This window comes from Corvus brachyrhynchos, unplaced genomic scaffold (genome assembly GCF_000691975.1).
Source record: "Corvus brachyrhynchos isolate BGI_N302 unplaced genomic scaffold, ASM69197v1 scaffold285, whole genome shotgun sequence".
NCBI lineage: Eukaryota > Metazoa > Chordata > Aves > Passeriformes > Corvidae > Corvus > Corvus brachyrhynchos.
Genome location: NW_008238323.1, coordinates 21,352 through 27,698, shown reverse-complemented (window position 1 = coordinate 27,698; position 6,347 = coordinate 21,352).

Genomic DNA, 6,347 nt, shown 5'->3' with positions numbered 1-6,347 from the left:
GTTTGATGTTTTGAACGCTGGGCAGCCGTCCTGTCCCCGGCCGCTTTTCCCCGCTGTCCCATGTCCCGCATGCTGGAAAAGCCCCCCCCGGTGGCTTTGTGGGGGCTCTTTAGTCCTCTGGAATCTGCCATCTCATTTGGAATACAGAGAACGGTGCTGCTAGCGGGTTTCCAGGCGTGGGGCTGCACAAAGGGGTGTTAATTACAGATTATTCCCTCTCTGCTGCGCTCCCTCCCGTGCCCGTCCCTGCGGGTGTGAGTTTGGGGGAGGTTGGTGACTCGTGCAGTTGAGCCTCAGAGGTTTCGCCAGGGCTGGGTGTTTGATTTACGGGGTAATCCAGCCGCGGGTTAGGTGTGTCATTAGAGCCCAAACTGAGGTGCTGCACACCGAGTGTTCTCAGACACCGAGGGAGGATCGTGGTCTTCCACCACCGCTTCCCAGCTTATCTCGGTCTGGAGTGCCGTGCCGCTGCCGGCGGGCAGGAGCGAGTTCAGGGCTCCCCCGTGCCCTGTTAAGCTGTGGGGCTCCTGTGCTGTGGGTTCTGCCTTCAGCGGTGCGGGCAGCCCCCTGCGAGGACCCCGAGCAGCTGCACGGCCCTGTCAGCTGGACGTGCTCTCCTGCTCCAGCGACATCATAAAGCAGCAGCTCGTCCTTCTGGCTCTCCCCTCACCCTGTGACTGCGAGGAGTTCCTGCTCGCTTTGCATTCATCAGCCTCTCCGGATCTGCTTGTTGCATAAGCACGCATGTTTAATATTGATTCAGGAACTTTATTTCAAAGAGCTGAGGCCCAGGGAGAAGCACCGAGTGCCTGACACTGATTAGAATTCCGTTTTTGAGTAGATAGCTCTTTACATAATGCATTCAGGCTGGGCTGGCACAATGGGAATGTGAGCTTTGAGAGGAATCAACTGATTTGGTGAGAACAAAGGTGCTGTGAGCAGATCCTGGTGAGGAGCTGCCTGTTAAGGTCCTGCTGGGATTTTAGGGCTCTGTTTCTGTTGTCAACCTAGTGAAAAACTGTACTTTTGGTTGGGGCTGGAATTTTCCACGCTTGCTTTGCCCAGAGGTGATTTTTTTTTAAGCTCTAACGAGCGCAGAGAACATTATCCCCGCGCAGATCAGGATGAAGAGCAGATGTTATCTAACGCACCTATTGCTGGGGTACTGAGCTGACAGAGCGGTGAGAAATCACACCGCTCCTGCGCGGGCAAGGCTTCACTCTTCCTTTAGCTGCTTGCTGTAGCCACAAGCCCTTCCTCTGCGTGCGAGGGTTTGACAAATTGCTGCTTGACAGAAGCCTCCCGCGAGAGGATGGGGTCGTGCAGGATCCTCCGCGATCGGGGTTGCTCTGCCGTTCCAGACGAGGAATTCCACCGCCTTCTGCTCCTGGAGCGTGGTCTCTCCCAGGCTCCCGTCTCCCGCACGCCCCGGTGCTGGGATGAGGAGGGGGCGGCCTCTCGCTGCGTGGGACACGGGGTGAGGTGTCTGGGTCTGAGTGGCAGAGGAGTTCATGTGCTGCGGTGTGCAGGTCTTCCTTCTCTGACCATACAGAAGCCTGTATTGAAAAGAGGAGTTGTTTTCCAGCTGTGTGCTTTGTCAAAAAATAAACATTAGAATCAGGGAAGAAACCTGTAAAACTAAACTTCCTGGGGTTTAAAACACGTGTGCGTAGCCACACCATTAGAGCAGCGTTACCTTTTCCCTCGTGTCCTGCCCCCGTGCACCCAAAGGAAGGTGGGGTTTGGGTGTGGGTTCCTCGCACAGGAGTTAGAACCCCGTCACCGTGCGCAGCAGAAAGGGTTGCTCCCTTCGCAGCTTCGGTCTGTGGCACTCGGGAATTGCTTCTGGAGGGAGCTGGAGCACACAGGTGGGAGCTGAGAGGGGTAACCGTGCTCAGAGCTGCTCCTGGGCAGCCACACCACATCAGCCACAGAGGAGTGGCTGGTCCTCCTTCCCAAACGTGAATTCACGTTAACACAAAACTGCTGCCACTTAGAGTTTTCTTAAAGCTCTTCTCCGTTGCCTTTTATGCTGCCAGGTGTCTTAAATTTCGGTAGCTACTGCCAGTGAGATGAGGAGAATTGATACTGATGATTCAGATACACGCACGAAAATAGTGTTCTGGGGAATGTTAGCTCATACTGCACGGAGCAGTGGGAGTGCGGAGCCTTCCCAGCGCTCCTGCTCTTGCTCTTTAACGCTAATTGTTCTCATGTCTACAAACACTGTTGCTGTTCACCCGTCGGGCAAGGAGATAATAGTCTAATGTGCTGGAAAGTATCTGCAGTTTAATCACTTATTCATATCTTCATCAAATCACGGGCTGCATTTTGTTTTATTGGTTTATGGATTTTCCTTCATCGTGTTTATCATAAAACTTCTGTCCTTGCATTATTAAACAGCAGAACTCTGTAGTAATGTTTTGGTGGTTAAAAGCCATCAAACGTGTACGCTGCTTTTCTGACATCTTGGTGTTCGTCTAATTTTGGAGGCAGCAGCTGATGCAGGAGCCTTTCTTGTCCTTTATTGGTGTGAAATGTTCTAGCAAGATGTCAATTTGCACGCTATTCTAATTAGCCAGTTCGTTAGTGTCGCGTTACTGCCTGGTATCAAAATGCTGGAAATCTGTCTGGGGTGGCTGTTACTCATAACTCACGCTCCCACAGCATCAGTGGCAGCTTTAACCAAGCAATTCTTGTTTTTTCTTGGATACATTTTCTCAAAAACTGCCTTCATAGTTGCAGCTTGGCAATACAGTTTTGTTCTTTCAGGTGTGTTTTGCATTAATTCGTTTCCCTCCTCCCCTGGGTATCTGAGTGCCCAGAACTGCATCCTGTTCATCCTTCCCGTCGGCATCGTGTGGCACCACTTGGTCTGGCTGTGTTACTCTGTTACCATATCCACCACTTTATTCCCTTTTTTTGCTTGGAGGTTGTTTTTTTGGCGATCACAGTGGTAGCATTCCCTCGAGTCATGGCTCATCGTGAGGGATACTCCGCCCGCAGATTTGCTGCCTGCCTTAGGCCCTTTGCAGTGCGGTGCTGGTGGACGATGGCCAGGTCCCGTCAGGGTTTACAGCGTGGGCACGAGCGCAGCGTTGTACCCGGTGGGTGCCGCTGGGCGCGCGGGCTTGCCTTGCATTCGTCATCCCTGCGTGTGGCACCAGCCCTTACACAGATTTATGGCAACTAGAAGTGCTCAAGTTGTGTGTTTACGTTGTGTCAGAGAGCATCTTCGCATAACTGCTGCTGGAAAGCCGCGTGGTTGGAAGTAGAGCAGCTCAGTTGGAAGGGACCCACGAGGACCGTGTGCTGATGATCATTTGAAGTGCTCTGAGGTGACACAGGGCTGTCTTCTGAGCAGCTTGGGCCAAAAGATGGCAATTTGCTCTCTGCCTTGCTGCTTAAAGGCTTCCTGAGCCCCAAGCATGCCACAGTAGCATGTGCAAAACCCTTTTTTCTTTGATTTTGACTTCACAGACTGATTGGATTTCCATCACAAGGGTGTACTGTGTGCGTGCAGTCACAAATCCGTCTTGGATTCCTCTCTCCAGTGTGTCAGTGTGTGCTGTGCATTCCCCTGTTGAGTTTGTCAGCCTTCCACACCAGCACCCTGGACCTGCAGCACCGTGTGTGTATCTGGAACCTCTCTTCTGAGCTGCCCTGCAGGACTGTTGCCCTTTCTCCATCACAAGCTTTCCAGAGGGCCACTGCAGCCCTGGCACCTGCAGGAACTATTTTTCCAGTTGTGCCAAGGCTGCACTATATATTTTAACTTTTTTTTTTTTTTTCCCTTAAGCACAGCACTCAGCATCTTAGTTCCTACAGACAAAGAGTTAGTGATCCCTCCTGGTCACAGTCCTTCTCACATAATTTTCCATGTCAACAGCGAAGTCTCCCTCGAGTCTCAAGTGGTCTCATGTTTGGAAAATACCTAGTTTGCTGTAGGAAGTGAAGGAGTAACATCCATGTGCTAGCACAGTGACATGGAGGGGGTGTTGGCCTTCTGCCTGTACCTTAAAGTAATTATCCAGTGGCATTTGGACTGTCACATTTTTAGACTGAGTTTCTCGGTGAACCCGATCCCCGCGCAGCTGCGATTGAACAGGGCTGTGTGTGGTGTCAGTGCCGGGCCTGGATTAGCCCTCTTGCTGTGGGACTGCTGATTGCCTGGATCATATTCCTGTGGGTTATGTCCCTGACTTCCAGCTCCATCCATAACTGCCTGGTCTGGCTGTTGTTTTCTTGCTTGGGGTTGATGGTTCTCCCCAAATTGCGAAGTGTGGCTTTTGTGGGAGCCGAGGGGGAAGATAAACCACTTCTGCATGTGAAAAGTATTCATTTAAGGTTGCTTTCAACGTGCAGAGAAGGATGTGAGATTTTTTTAAGGATCTGGATTTGAAACTTCAGAACAAATCTCAACCAGATCGCAGTATTGAAAATGGGACTTGTTTGGACAAAGGGAGTTTTCAGCTAAGTTTTAAGATTTGCATGCCTGAATGACCAGAGCACTTTGACAGGGGTTTAGTAAGGTTTTGGGGAATTTTAGCAGCCCTTGCCCTTACGCCTCAGAGGAGCTTCTGCACAGCTGTGGTAACATCTTCATAAAAGCAAGGAAATGAAATCTGTGTGGGTTTTTTTTCTAACCATGAAAATCAGAAAAACTTTTATCTCTTTCTAAAACCCCTGTACCTTCTTCAGGCTATGTCTGTGTGTGTCTGCCTCTGTCTGTGTGTCTGCCTGTTGTTTTGTAGAGGAATGTTGAACTGAAAAGTACCTCAGCAACTCGTGGGCCTCAAGTGAGGCCGTCCAAGTGATCCTATCTCTTAAATGCTTAATTTGCTGCCTGAAGAGTTGCTGTGAATGTTTGGAAGCTGTGTTTTTCTTACCCGTGTTTTTTTGGCACGTAAAAGTGCTCGTTCTTAGGCTGTGGTGGCCTATAATACTGTCTTGCTGGTGCAGCTGGGGAGATGCGGGCACACAAGATGGAATACTGAATTTCTGTTCCATAAATGCGTTGTTTATCCCTTTATCTGCGTTTTGTACATTGCCTGGTGTTTTCCAGTTGATCAGGAACACCTTGCATCCCCAGAAGGGAATGCCCTCCTGGAGCTTGTGCGGAAGATGCTGAGTGTGAAACCTTGTCTCTGTTATCTGGTCACACCAGTAAGATAATCACTGTTTGGAGAGAGAGTGTCCCAGCTGATCCAAAAACACTGGGACAGTCTGGGTCAGTGTTTTTCAATCCCTGCCCCTAAGACAAGTATAAGTAGAGTGAGGGCAGTAGCCTGGCAGCTCAGTAGAGCTCCTTCTCCCACCTGGGTAAGTCAACACTGGATTTGATTTTGGTTCTGTAGGGCAGCATGCTGGTAGAGAAGCTTGCCTTTTTATAATTTGTATTGTTCAGGTAACCATTTCTGGCAGGATTATCCACAGGCATTAAAACGAGGCGTGTGGCACCAGTGCTGTATTTTCAGTTTTAGACAGCTGCTTCGTGTTTTGCGTTTTATTGCCCGGGCTGAAGAGACACATCTCCCTGCAGCCGTGGGGGAGTGGAGTGTGTGCAGGAGTAATGGTGTTTGTTCCTGTCTGCATCTGTCTGGAAGGAGCAGTTTTAGTTAGCAGCCGGCTATGGGTTCTCTGAGATAGAAGTTTGCTGCAGATCGTCAAAGGCGATTTTAATTACCTGCCAATCTAAACTTCTTTTGTCTTTCAGATTTATCTCCCCCTTGGAGGTTCTTGTTCTTGTTCTGATGCTTAGGTTACCTGGAACACCAGTTGTTGTCTGCTTGTTCTGTGATATATATACTCGTTAATTCTTAGTTAATGAAGTCAATTACTTTATGTAGCATGGAATCATAGACTTGTTAGGGTTGGAAAAGACCTTTGAAACCATTGAGTCTGAATATAACCAGGTGCTTCTCTGTAACTTTGCAACTTGTAAGTGTTTTACATTAGCTCGTCTCTGCTTTTTTAGTGTGTCCTGCTTGCATCCCACTGGAGCAGAAGGGAGAGAAACACCTTTTTGTTCTGCGATGGCTGAGGCTGGAGCCTGTGCTCTCTCCTGCTGCTGCTCTTCTCATGTTCCCTGTCTCCTCCTTCTGCCCCTTTCCCCCAGGGCGCTCTCTCACTCTTTCTGTGTCCTCGAAGTTCCTGCCTAGAAGGAGCTTCGATCTCTGCTGCCTGCGCTCGCCGCTGTGCTGTTCCGTGCCTCCCGGCTGGAGCCGCGGCGTGGGCTCGCTGTGCGCGGGGCTGGCTCTGAGGCTCCCGGCCCACACGGGGCAGGCGTTCAGCGCCCTCGGAAGCGCTGCTGTGGTGCGGAGCACCCGGCCCGCTGTGCCCGGGCT